This window comes from Tasmannia lanceolata, unplaced genomic scaffold (assembly GCF_043159265.1).
Source record: "Tasmannia lanceolata isolate RefF3 unplaced genomic scaffold, GAP_Taslan_0.1 ptg000011l, whole genome shotgun sequence".
NCBI classification, from domain to species: Eukaryota; Viridiplantae; Streptophyta; class Magnoliopsida; order Canellales; family Winteraceae; genus Tasmannia; species Tasmannia lanceolata.
The window spans coordinates 27,265,987-27,280,768 of record NW_027518688.1 but is presented as its reverse complement, the minus strand read 5'-3'; the positions used below and the strand labels follow the sequence as shown (position 1 = coordinate 27,280,768).

General features: G+C 39.1%; 1 protein-coding gene across 2 annotated transcripts in view; it reads left to right on the top strand.

The window, feature by feature from the left end:
* LOC143886871 (putative RNA helicase SDE3) overlaps nucleotides 1-14,782 on the top strand; it is a 48,100-nt gene that overhangs the window by 10,528 nt on the left and 22,790 nt on the right. The window lies entirely within an intron of this gene.

Genomic DNA, 14,782 nt, shown 5'->3' with positions numbered 1-14,782 from the left:
TTTACTGAGTTTTTGAATAGGGAACTGATATTTATGATCACTTGCTTTGATAGATACACCCCATATTTTAAATTTCTTGTAATGACTGAATCCCAAAAAAAAAATCACATGCATCTCCGGCTTTTTTATTCATGAAATGAAGCATTGGTTAGCATTTACGTGCTGTGGCTCTCTAAATTAGTGTGCCTTTTTTAACAGATTTTGTCTTATTCCTTCATTTCATCTGATTTGGCTCTTCTCTGGTGCAAAAGTTTGCTGCGAAATGGCTTTCTGTGAAATTGCCTAGCAAATCCCTAGTATTTTCTTAGGGATTGAAAAAGAAGCCTCGCCCCTATCTTTTTTTAAGATCCTTAATACCCATGACACTGTTGTCAGGTTGTCTATGTCATTTACCAAGTGGGCAAAGCACGGAGTTTAAGGAATTGTAAAAAAATAAAAAACGGGAAGGTAATCAAAAGCCTAAGCTCATCTCTGTCAAACTCTGAATGTGAAAAGTTCCTCTCTCTGTGTTGATTCTTTATGTCATGATCCTTAAATCACATAGAGAATCTAACGACAATATCAACAAATTTTCTCAATAACATCTACGAATCTCCAAGGCTGGTAGATATCATTCGTTTTCATGATAAATAGGGCATCTTCAAGTGTGAAGTCCTGAAAATCAGGAAACAAGATCCTGGAAACAGCCGTCTCTGTGATGAGAAGTTGATAAAAATCAGAAACAAAAAACTCTGTTCAAAACCGGATCAACAATTTCCGGATTTTTAGCAACTTCTCATCACGGAGACAACAGTTTCCTCGCAGCCAAACGTGCCCAACATCTCCGCATCTCCAATGGTATCAATTGCTTCTTGACATCTAATACGGCTCCTTGCATCTTACCTAATGCGCATATTAGGATGTGAAGAGAAGTGATTTTCCCAAATACAATCAAGGCCTGTTTGTTTTGGATTTTAATTTTGAGTCTAATAATCAGTTTTGGTCGTACAATCGGTCTCAAAACCCAAAGCAAATAAGACCTAACAATGGAGTTAGAGCGAACCTACATGGGAACAAGGTTCATATGTAAGTTGTCAACCAAGAAGCCTAACCCAAACCAAGCAAACCAATGAATTTAGGTAACAGATCCCAACAGCTTAATTGGAACTGCAAGAAAATGCTCAAAACAGTCACCACCACACATGATCACATTTTCTCTAAGCAAGTAATATGGGTATCAACTATAAACTATAACCCTCTCAACATATGGGCTTCATTCATTTACGAAACAATTAACACTTCTTACAAAAGATGAGAAAGAAGAACATTAGAGAATCAATTCCCTTAAACTGGGGAAGGCTGTGTTTCATTTCACAAACTACGGAAGTTTTCGGCTTTAAATTTTCAAATGGATGATTAGAAACCACCTTGACTTTCCATTCCTTTATGATGTCGAATTCGCCTGCCTTCGCTTTGCCTGTAGGATTGCTCCAGCTTCATCTGCCACATTTTTCTTCTTAGAAGCAACCTGCATTTTTTTTTATTATAAGCCTCAGTTATATATGGAAATGAAAAACAAGAGAAACATAAGTTGCAATCAGGACCGGGAGAAGCAATCCTACTCATAAAGAAGTTTATGGTTCTGATTAAAAAAGAGTGAATAACCAAAAACAAAAATATATATGAACCTAATCAGAATTTTAATTTCCAGTTAATCTCCACATTTGACCCAATCTCAGAATTTACAGCAATTGTGTACATATAAGGAGGTCACCAGAGTTAGAGCTTAAGCAGGAATCTCTAACGCAAGGTTCGTGATAAATTTGTGTTATTTGTGATGCTTGTCATTTTCTGGTTATAGGTAAGCTTCGATGAATTGGTTAGTTCCAAAATTTCAGAATGCCACTTCCCTGCACATGCTCCTGCTTTTACACTATGCAACTAAGGGGTAGATGTTCCATACCGAGAGAGCTCCTCACAAGCTATGCAATGTGATTGAATACAGTAAGTTTATGGAGGATATAATTTGACATTTGCAAATATGGGACGTCTTGCTCAAGATTCATACGGATCCCTTGTTGGTCGGATCCTACTTTGGGAGTATGGGTCACTACATTATGATTTGGACAGTCCATTAGAGTTTATTTTCACCTCCTCCCTCTGTAGTAGGCATGCGCCCCCCTAACAACGTGAACAGAGGGCAACTTTAACGCTTTGTGAAGTCAAATCACGTTACGGGGTGGTTGGAATGTGTAATGGGCTTTAAATTATCATCGCCCTTTTTAAAAGAGAAATGCTAGATTCATAGGAGCCCTTGCAAAAAATCAGGGAAATGGCGTCCTAATTGGTCAAAACTCCTTTATGGCAATTATAACCGTGATTTTCTGAGCATCCTAAATTGGTTCTTACCAACGAAGGCGTCATTTCCCTGATTTTTTGCAAGGGCTCCTGTGAGTCTAGGATTCCTCTTTTTTAAATTAGAAAATTGGTATGAAGGCCAAAAGTGGGAGAGACCACAATGACAATGCGACATGTGTGCAACAAAATTTTTCTTTTTTTTTTCTTTTTTTTGGTGGAAAACGCTCTGTGACGTCAAACGCGTTAAGGTATAATCACGTCACTTGAGATGTTTTTTGGCGAGTACCCATTTGTCCGGTCCCCTGCTCCGTGTACTCTCAGTCTCCTTAGCATTACTCTTCGGATCTAGGACGGGCTATCGTTTGGGTAACAATTTGACATAATATCGGATCTTAAGTTCGGATTCAGCCGTTGTGCCCACTGCCCGGCCCAGTGTCATATTCTGTACATTAATATGCTCGGATCCACTGAATCCACCGGACTGCACGGGTCCATTTACACCTCCACCTTTTGGCGCTAAAGTACAATTCTACGTATAAACTATAAAGCAGTAAGTCTTCTAGCCCTAGGAACTTGAGCAATCTTTCTTTGCATCTTCCCCAAATACACTTGTCTTCCTTTTCAGTCCTCTTCTTCGGCATACTTAGAATCTGAGATCCATCTCTGAGTCTGATAATTTTTCTCAATTTGTGAAGAAAATGATGTGTATTCTCAGTATCTTGAAATACATTCTCCGCGGCGAAGAAGAAACAGACCATCGAGATTACGAAGCTTTGGCCGGAAGCTCTTCTCCTTCACGTAATTATGGAACAGTTACAGAACATACATCATCGATAAACAGGCCGATCGAGAAAATCAACTATCAAGCTCAAGCTCCGATCGATGATCCACCATGGAGAATTTCAGACGGTGGAAGATTCCAAAACACACAAGTAAATCGTCAGATTCTTAACGAACCACAAGTGAAAAAACCTGAATTTTCGCAGACTCCAAAGGTCGCACCTTCTCGTCCTCCATTTGTTTATCAGGTTGCCACACTTCCGGTGGAATCTGTCAAACAATCACCGGTGAAAACCACAATTCCGGTCAAAGAATCACCGGTGAAAACCACAATTCCGGTCAAAGAATCACGGGTGAAAACCACAATTCCGGTGGAATCTGTCAAAGAATCTCCAGCGAAACAGCCGGAAGTGCCTCGGAGACAGACCGTTAGTCCTGCGGTTTCAGTAACGAAATCAATAGATAAAAAATCTGTTCCATCAGCTTCAGATACTGCACACGCGACTCGGATTTGCTCTCCCACAATTCCGGTGGAATCTGTCGAAGAACCGCGAGTGAAACAGCCGGAAATACGTGCAAGGCAGAGCGTTCTTTCTGTGCCTTCAGTAACTAAATCAGTAGATAAAAAATCTGTTCCATCAGCATCAAATCCTCAACAAGTGATTCGATGCCTTTGTCGGATTTGTTCTCCCACAATTCCGGTGGAATCTATGGAAGAATCGCAAGCGAAACAGCCGGAAATACGTCCGAGGCAGAGCGTTCTTCCTGAGTCTTCTCTGCTAACAGTAAGAAATGCAATAGATCTAAAATTTGATCGATCAGGCTCAGATCCTCCTAGTCCGCCCAAAAGTGCACCAATTCAGAAGAGTAAGAGTGGGCTTCCTGTTTATGTAATTCCTGAGGATTTGAAGGACTTGATTGAAAGGGACAGGGTACCTGATGTTCTGAGAAAGCCCTTATCTCTGTCGACTTATGCTGACTACTTTGCTACTCTGCTCTATGCTGAGGATTATTACCTCAAGGTAGCATAATTTACTTATTAATTCTCTCTCTCTCTCTCTCTCTCTCTCTCTCTCTCTGCTTTTTTTTTTTTTGCATTTTCCATTTATACTGCTTAGATTGAAACAGAAACATGAAAAGGTCAAGGTGAATGAATTGCTTGAACTACCTCAAACTCGTACCTTTATCATAATTTTTAGGTCTGAGTTAGGGACATCTCTTTGCACTTGAAATGAAAATCGGGGTTATTGAGAATTGTTGGAAAAGCTTAGCCAATTTTCTCACTATATTAGTTTCTGTCTTTGTTGAGAAGAAGCAAACCACGATCTGGATTGGTGTCACACTAGTTCAGTAGGCACAATTTGGACGAACCTTCTCTTGCTGCCAATCAGATTTTCTTTCATCAAAACATGATTATTTGTTTTGGTTTTGTGACTTTTGTGGTAGAGTTGCTTCTTATCGCTTTGTATGCTGCATTGCCACAATGCATATTCCCCTTTTCCTTTTCAACCAACATTATGTGTGTGGGAAATAAGGTGCTGGCTGTGTCAAATTAAGCACCTCTCTCTCTCTCTCTCTCCCTTTCTCTTCCGTGCTTGTTATTCCCATAAATGGATTATTAAATTTTTTCGTTTGCATCATTACATCAAGTGATGCATCTCTGCTTTCTTTTTTGGATCAGAAATGGAGCAAATTCATCTTGAAGGGAGTCACTCTAGAGTTGCTTGAAGAGTGGACTTCTGAGAAGTCAGTGTGGAAGAATAACAAGATTGAAAGACTGAAGAGGGAGAAGAAAACTTCTGTAGTTTTTCAGACTGAATCAATTCCTGAGAAGCGACCGCACCTTCTATCGAGGGATTATGTTTTTTTGAAACCTACAGGCAAGGAAGTCGAACCCTTTGAGGCAAGTACTTTTAACTTGTACATTGCAACTTATGAACTTATACAGTGCAATGAAACACCAGGTGTTAACTTCAGAAGTGAAATTACATTTTCATTTTTATATCAAAAATGTTTTACATTTCAGATGTTTGAAAACTTGGAATCAGCTCAAACCTTTCATGTATTATTAGTATGTACCACCACCAGATAGCTTGGACAAGACTACGGAGAACCCATATTCACCGCTGACAGTCACAATAACATAATTGCTAGGAAGCTGGTATACAGACCATAAGTAGAACATAAGCTATTTTAAGGTCTGAACTCTGAAACTTTACGAATTGGGGGATTCTGAAGCAGGAGCATTGCAGGATTTTGAAGCAGGAGCACCTTTAGTTTAAAATTTTAGTTGCTTTGGCTGAAAGTGATTTTTAGTTCCTTGTACCAAATGCTTTAAAACCTATTGTTATACTGACCAAGAAATAAGGACAAGAATGATTTGCTGAAGGCTCATCTAAAATTGCTTTGTGTTTCTCAACTTCCCTTTCCTTGATGTCCAAGCTTAGATAGTGCAAACATCATAACGAGTATTCTTAGACCGATAAGTGATGGACATTGTTGGAGAATTTGAGATGAATAATGAATATTTGATGATTAAGCATCATAAGACTATAATAGTCATGATAAATGGTGATCTTTATTAAGAAATCAATCGAGGGAAAATGCAAGAACCAAAAGTATACTAACACTTTTTATTTAGTCTTGGAGATGCTTGGGTGATGTGGGTTTGGTTTGGTTTGGTTAGGTTAACTAGATTATTTAACAATATTTTGAAGACTAAGAAGATGCCTGATGAGTGGAGGAAGAGTACATTAGTACCTATTTATAAGAATAAAGGGGATATCCAGAGTTGCACCAACTACCGAGGAATTAAGCTAATGAGTCATACCATGAAGCTTTGGGAAAGGGTAATTGAGCATAGACTAAGAAAAGAGACTAAAGTGTCAGAGAATCAGCTCGGCTTCATCTCCGGACGGTCGACTATGGAAGCTATCTTCTTGATTAGGCGCTTAATGGAGAGATTTAGAGAAAATAAAAAGGACCTTCATATGATTTTCATTGATTTGGAGAAAGTGTATGATAGGGTTCCCAGGAGTGTTATGTGGTGGGTTCTTGCAAGGAAAAAAGTGCTTACTAAATATGTTGATATGATTAAGGATATGTACGACGGAGTAATAACTAGTATCAGAACTACAGACGGCACGTCTGGTGAGTTTCCGATTACAATAGGACTGCACCAAGGATCAGCTCTAAGCCATTATCTCTTTACTCTAGTTGTGGATGAACTTACGGAGGGTATCCAGTTCGAGGTGCCGTGGTGTATGTTATTTGCAGATGACATAGTATTAATTGACGAAACCAAAACAGGAGTTAATGCTAAGTTAGGGTTATGGAGAACTACTTTGGAATTCAAAGGTTTTAGACTAAGCAGGACTAAGACATAGTATATGGAGTGCAACTTTAGTAATGTGAGGAGGCGGGGTGACGATGTAGTAAATATGACTGGATAGGAGGTACTTAAGAGGGATATCTTTCGCTATCTTGGTTCAATCCTACATAAGGGATGAGAGATTGAAGAGGGATGTTAACCGCATAATAAGAGCAGGTTGGTTGAAGTTGAAGCATGCTTTAGGATTTCTGTGCGATCATAAAATACCTACCAAGTTGAAGTGGAAGTTTTATAAGACAGTTGTCAGGCCAGCCATGCTGTATGGTTCAGAATGTTGGGCCACCAAGAAGCAGCATGTGAATAGATGAGTGTAGCGGAGATGGGAATGCTTAGATAGATGTGCGGCCACACAAGGTTAGATCGAATTAAAAATGAAGACATCTGTAAAAATGTGGGGTGGCACCAATCGAGGAGAAGATGAGAGAGCACCGCTTAAGATGGTTTGGGCATTTCCAACGTAGACCTTTCGATGCTTCAGTGATAAGAAGTGACTCGTGCCAAGTTGATGGAGTTAAAAAAAAGAGGTAGGGCAGACCGAAAATAACTTGGGTAGAAACAGTGAGGAAATATTTGAGGACTAGGAACATAACAGAGAACCAAGGTTTTAAATTTCGGTCACCGAAACCGAAACGTTTCGGTTTCGGCCGAAATCATGAAAAAATATGATTATGATTTCGTTTTTTTTTTTAATTTGACCGAAATGTCTAAAATTTTGGTGTAAATTTCGGGGATTTCAGTGGAAATTTTGGCTATTTCGGTGAATATTTCATAAATTTCGGTGGGAATTATAACATTTCGGTGGACTCTTTAAAAATTATGATGGATCTATATAAAATTTCGGTGGAAATTTTGTAAAAAAGGCTAAAAACGAAATTTCAACCGAAATTTCGGTGACATTTTCTTTGAATTTCGGTGGAATTTCGGTGATATTTCGCCGAAATCTTGTAAAGAAACGACTTCATGTAAAATTCGTTTCGGCCGAAATTTAAAACCATACAGAGAACATGACCTTGGAAATGATAGAATGGAAGAAAATGATCCATGTAGATGTACCCAACTAGTGTCAGGAGTAGACGTAGTCAATTTGAACCGGGTAGATCTTTCCCCTTCTTCATGAAAATTTTCTAAAGGATTTCATTAGCCGACCCCAACTAGTTTGAGTTGGGACAAAGGCTTAGTTGAGTTGAGTTGATTATTATTTAAGGTTAGATTGAACCTGCACCTCATGCATGACAACCTTCTAATTGAGATACATGCTCAATCTCATAACCCTGTGTGGACACCCCATTTTGACCAAACCCCCTTTGCATCTCATTTTGAATAAAAATCCCGTAGTTGAATAAGTCCCTAAGATCAGCTCTAAAGTCCCGAAGTTGAGTTGGAATCCCAAAATTTCACTTCCCGAGGAAGTGGGACCCAAATGAGGGGAGAACCCAAAGTTTCACTGATCTATCATGCTCATGTAACGGTGCAAAATTTACAAAGGACTGTTGCTGGTCATGAGGGAATCCCTACAAAAATTGGTGGCAATTGGAGGAAAAATGCCAAATAAGAAGAGCCAAATTTGGGCAAATAGCAAATGAGGTAATATTGGAGTTATCTGTAGGGGAGTGATATATCTAACAATGGGTGTGCCAATACCAATCTTAAGTGCAATAAAGGAAGAGCCAAAATGACTCCCCTCATATTTTACCCGAGCACACCCCTGTAGAGTGAAAGAGTAGGCATAAATATGCTAAGAGGGCTGTCCAGGGACAAGGAAGGGGGGCTAAATTTATCGTTTTGCTTGTTTTACCAGCAATCAAATTAGGGCTTAGAGAATAAGGGATTTTCTCATTTTGGGTGGAGAGAGGAGATTTTTTTCGTTGAAAAATTCTCAGAGGAGAGGGAGAGTAACAGAGAGCATAGAGAGAGTGAGAGAGTGAAGCTCCCATATACGCCGGTCATCTTCCCACCACCATTCTTCTTCTTCATTTATCTCTTTCTTCTCAAAGCCCATTTCACCCAAACCTTTTTTTTACCACCATCAAAACCTTCTTCTCCGGTCGGATTCTCGTCGGAATCCGGCCACAACCTCCATTAAATCCGGTCATCCACCATCTCTCCCATTTTCATTAGCCATCAATTTCAACCTCAAACCCTCTTCATTTACCTCACCTCCACCATCATCTCCTCCCTCAAAAACCCTATCCATTGAAACCCACCTCTTTATCTCTTCAAACCCTCTTTTCATCTTCCTTCAAAGCTAATCCCTAGATCAAAAAACCCCAACCCGAACCCATCTTGAATCTATTCCATTACAACCACCATCTCCCTATAACCCATTTCCTTCTTTATCTCCATCATCACACCCATTCCATATCCACCATCACCTTCGAAACCCTCTTCTTAAACCCCTATTCACAGCAACATCTCTGATTCTCATTTTCCCCTACCATCGAACCCCCTTCCATTTCCGCCCAACACCATCTCTTCTTCCATAAAATACAAATTGTTATTCAAAATGCCAAGATTTACCGGAATCCGGTGATTCACCATCAATTCCGTTGAGATTTCGTTTCCGGCAACCCCAATCTAATTTCAGCAATCTCTCCGGTGTGGCTCTTCGCATCTTCATTGGAGTAGAATTTGAAGGGGGTAGGAGCTCTTCCCCATCAGTAGGTTCGGCTACAAGCTCAATTCAAGCTCAAAATCTGTTTTTCTGCGTTGATTCTTTATGTCAAATCTCTGTGTTGATTCTTTATGTCATGATCCTTAAATCACATCGAGAATCTAACGACAATTTCAACAAATTTTCTCAATAACATCTACGAATCTCCAGTTCTCAATAACATCTACGAATCTCCAAGGCTGGTAGACATCATTCATTTTCATGATAAATAGGGCATCTTCAAGTGTGAAGTCCTGAAAATCAGGAAACAAGATCCTGGAAACAGCCGTCTCCGTGATGAGAAGTTGATAAAAATCAGAAACAAAAAACTCTGTTCAAAACCGGATCAACATTTTCCAGATTTTTAGCAACTTCTCATCACGGAGACAACAGTTTCCTCGCAGCCAAACGTGCCCAACATCTCCGCATCTCCAAGGGTATCGATTGCTTCTTGACATCTAATACGGCTTCTTGCATCTTACCTAATGCGCATATTAGGATGTGAAGAGAAGTGATTTTCCCAAATACAACCAAGGCCTGTTTGTTTTGGATTTTAATTTTGAGTCTAATAATCAGTTTTGGCCGCACAATCGGTCTCAAAACCCAAAGCAAACAAGACCTAACAATGGAGTTAGAGCGAACCCTACATGGGAACAAGGTTCATATGTAAGTTGTCAACCAAGAAGCCGAACCCAAACCAAGCAAACCAATGAATTTAGGTAACAGATCCCAACAGCGTAATTGGAACTGCAAGAAAATGCAAGAAAATGCTCAAAACAATCACCACCACACATGATCACATTTTCTCTCTGCAAGTAATATGGGCATCAACTATAAACTATAACCCTCTCAACATATGGGCTTCATTCATTTACGAAACAATTAACACTTCTTACAAAAGATGAAAAAGAAGAACATTAGAGAATCAATTCCCTTAAACTGGGGAAGGCTGTGTTTCATTTCACAAACTACGGAAGTTTTCGGCTTTAAATTTTCAAATGGATGATTAGAAACCACCTTAACTTTCCATTCCTTTATGATGTCGAAGTCGCCTGCCTTAGCTTTGCCTGTAGGATTGCTCCAGCTTCATCTGCCACATTTTTCTTCGTAGAAGCAACCTGCATTTTTTTTTATTACAAGCCTCAGTTATATATGGAAATGAAAAACAAGAGAAACATAAGTTGCAATCAGGACCGGGAGAAGCAATCCTACTCATAAAGAAGTTTATGGTTCTGATTAAAAAAGAGTGAATAACCAAAAACAAAAATATATATGAACCTTATCAGAATTTTAATTTCCAGATAATCTCCACATTTGACCCAATCTCAGCCTCTTACTTTTCAAATTTCATAATAAAAATATGGGGCTTGCAAAGATTGGCAATAAAAACAGTGAACTTTACAGCAATTGTGTACATATAAGGAGGTCACCAGAGTTAGAGCTTAAGCAGGAATCTGTAACGCAAGGTTCGTGATAAATTTGTGTTATTTGTGATGCTTGTCATTTTCTGATTATAGGTAAGCTTCGATGAATTGGCTAGTTCCAAAATTTCAGAATGCCACTTCCCTGCACATGCTCCTGCTTTTACACTATGCAACTAAGGGGTAGATGTTCCTTTATGGCAGTTATAACCATGATTTTCTGAGCATCCTAAATTGGTTTTGACCAACGAGGGCGTCCTTTCCCTGATTTTTTGCAAGGGCTCCTGTGAGTCTAGCATTCCTCTTTTTTAAATTAGAAAAATGGTATGAAGGCCAAAAGTGCCACCGATGGAGAGACAACAATGACAATGCGACATGTGTGCAACAAAATTTTATTTTCTTTTTTCTTTTTTTTGGTTGAAAACGCTTTGTGACGTCAAACACGTTAAGGTGTACTCACGTCACTTGAGATGTTTTTTGGCGAGTACCCATTTGTCCGGTCCCCTGCTCGGTGTACTCTCAGTCTCCTTACCATTACTCTTTGGATCTAGGACGGGCTATCGTTTGGGTAACAATTTGACATAATATCGGATCTTAAGTTCGGATTCAGCCATTGTGCCCACTGCACTTGAAATGAAAATCGGGGTTATTGAGAATTGTTGGAAAAGCTCAGCCAATTTTCTCACTATATTAGTTTCTGTCTTTGTTGAGAAGAAGCAAACCACGATCTGGATTGGTGTCACACTAGTTCAGTAGGCACAATTTGGACGAACCTTCTCTTGCTGCCAATCAGATTTTCTTTCATCAAAACATGATTATTTGTTTTGGTTTTGTGACTTTTGTGATAGAGTTGCTTCTTATCGCTTTGTATGCTGCATTGCCACAAGATTGTAATTGTGCGTTTCTGGTTTCTTGGTGCAAGTTACTGCTATGTACAATGCATATTCCCCTTTTCCTTTTCAACCAACATTGTGTGTGTGGGAAATAAGGTGCTGGCTGTATCAAATTAAGCACCTCTCTCTCTCTCTCTCTCTCTCTCTCTCTCTCTCTCTCTCTTCCATGCTTGTTATTCCCATAAATGGATTATTAATTTTTTTGGTTTGCATCATTACATCAAGTGATGCATCTCTGCATTCTTTTTTGGATCAGAAATGGAGCAAATTCATCTTGAAGGGAGTCACTCTAGAGTTGCTTGAAGAGTGGACTTCTGAGAAGTCAGTGTGGAAGAATAACAAGATTGAAAGACTGGAGAGGGAGAAGAAAACTTATGTAGATTTTCAGACTGAATCAATTCCTGAGAAGCGACCGTTCCTTCTATCGAGAGATTATGTTTTTTTGAAACCTACAGGCAAGGAAGTCAAACCCTTTGAGGCAAGTACTTTTAACTTCTACAATGCAACTTATGAACTTATACAGTGCAATGAAACACCAGGTGTTAACTTCCGAAGTGGAAATTACATTTTCATTTTTATATCAAAAATGTTTTACATTTCAGATGTTTGAAAACTTGGAATCAGCTCAAACCTTTCATGTACTATTAGTATGTACCACCACCAGATAGCTTGGACAAGACTACGGAGAACCCATATTCACCGCTGACAGTCACAATATCATAATTGCTAGGAAGCTGGTATACAGACCATAAGTAGAACATAAGCTATTTTAAGGTCTGAACTCTGAAACGTTTACGAATTGGGGGATTCTGAAGCAGGAGCATTGCAGGATTTTGAAGCAGGAGCACCTTTAGTATAAAATTTTAGTTGCTTTGGCTGAAAGTGATTTTTAGTTCCTTGTACCAAATGCTTTAAAACCTATTGTTATACTGACCAAGAAATAAGGACAAGAATGATTTGCTGAAGGCTCATCTAAAATTGCTTTGTGTTTCTCAACTTCCCTTTCCTTGATGTCCAAGCTTAGATAGTGCAAACATCATAACGAGTATTCTTAGACCGATAAGTGATGGACATTGTTGGAGAATTTGAGATGAATAATGAATATTTGATGATTAAGCATCATAAGACTATAATAGTCATGATAAATGGTGATCTTTATTAAGAAATCAATCGAGGGAAAATGCAAGAACCAAAAGTATACTAACACTTTTTATTTAGTCTTGGAGATGCTTGGGTGATGTGGGTTTGGTTTGGTTTGGTTAGGTTAACTAGATTATTTAACAATATTTTGAAGACTAAGAAGATGCCTGATGAGTGGAGGAAGAGTACATTAGTACCTATTTATAAGAATAAAGGGGATATCCAGAGTTGCACCAACTACCGAGGAATTAAGCTAATGAGTCATACCATGAAGCTTTGGGAAAGGGTAATTGAGCATAGACTAAGAAAAGAGACTAAAGTGTCAGAGAATCAGCTCGGCTTCATCTCCGGACGGTCGACTATGGAAGCTATCTTCTTGATTAGGCGCTTAATGGAGAGATTTAGAGAAAATAAAAAGGACCTTCATATGGTTTTCATTGATTTGGAGAAAGTGTATGATAGGGTTCCCAGGAGTGTTATGTGGTGGGTTCTTGCAAGGAAAAAAGTGCCTACTATGTTGATATGATTAAGGATATGTACGACGGAGTAGTAACTAGTATCTGAACCACAGACGGCACATCTGGTGAGTTTCCGATTACAATAGGACTGCACCAAGGATCAGCTCTAAGCCCTTATCTCTTTACTCTAGTTGTGGATGAACTTACGGAGGGTATCCAGGACGAGGTGCCGTGGTGTATCTTATTTGCAGATGACATAGTATTAATTGACGAAACCAAAACATGAGTTAATGCTAAGTTAGAGTTATGGGGAACTACTTTGGAATCCAAAGGTTTTAGACTAAGCAGGACTAAAACAGAGTATATGTAGTGCAACTTTAGTAATGTGAGGAGGCGGGGTGACGATGTAGTAAATATGACTGGATAGGAGGTACTTAAGAGGGATATCTTTCGCTATCTTGGTTCAATCCTACATAAGGGAGGAGAGATTGAAGAGGATGTTAATCATATAATAAGAGCAGGTTGGTTGAAGTTGAAGCATGCTTTAGGAGTTCTGTGCGATCATAAAATACCTACCAAGTTGAAGTGGAAGTTTTATAAGACAGCTGTCACGCCGGCCATGCTGTATGGTCCAGAATGTTGGGCCACCAAGAAGCAACATGTGCATAGATGAGTGTAGCGGAGATGCGAATGCTTAGATAGATGTGCGGCCACACAAGGTTAGATCGAATTAAAAATGAAGACATCTGTAAAAAGGTGGGGTGGCACCAATCGAGGAGAAGATGAGAGAGCACCGCTTAAGATGGTTTGGGCATTTCCAACGTAGACCTTTCGATGCTTCAGTGATAAGAAGTGACTCGTGCCAAGTTGATGGAGTTAAAAAAAAGAGGTTGGGCAGACCGAAAATAACTTGGGTAGAAACAGTGAGGAAATATTTGAGGACTAGGAACATAACATAGAACGAAGGTTTTAAATTTCGGTCGCCGAAATCATGTAAAAATATGATTATGATTTCGTTTTTTTTTTTCAAATTTGACCGAAATGTCTAATATTTTGGTGTAAATTTCGGGGATTTCAGTGGAAATTTTGGCTATTTCGGTGAATATTTCATAAATTTCGTTGGGAATTATAACATTTCGGTGGACTCTTTAAAAATTATGATGGATCTATTTAAAATTTCGGTGGAAATTTTGTAAAAAAGGCTAAAAACGAAATTTCAACTCAAATTTCGGTGACATTTTCTTGGAATTTCGGTGATATTTCGCCTAAAGAAACGACTTCATGTAAAATTCGTTTCGGCCGAAAGTCCCGAAGTTGAGTTGGAAATCTTTGCATCTCATTTTGAATAAAAATCCCGTAGTTGAATAAGTCCCTAAGATCAGCTCTAAAGTCCCGAAGTTGAGTTGGAATCCCAAAATTTCACTTCCCGAGGAAGTGGGACCCAAATGAGGGGAGAACCCAAAGTTTCACTGATCTATCATGCTCATGTAACGGTGCAAAATTTATAAAGGACTGTTGCTGGTCATGAGGGAATCCCTACAAAAATTGGTGGCAATTGGAGGAAAAATGCCAAATAAGAAGAGCCAAATTTGGGCAAATAGCAAATGAGGTAATATTGGAGTTATCTGTAGGGGAGTGATATATCTAACAATGGGTGTGCCAATACCAATCTTAAGTGCAATAAAGGAAGAGCCAAAATGACTCCCCTCATA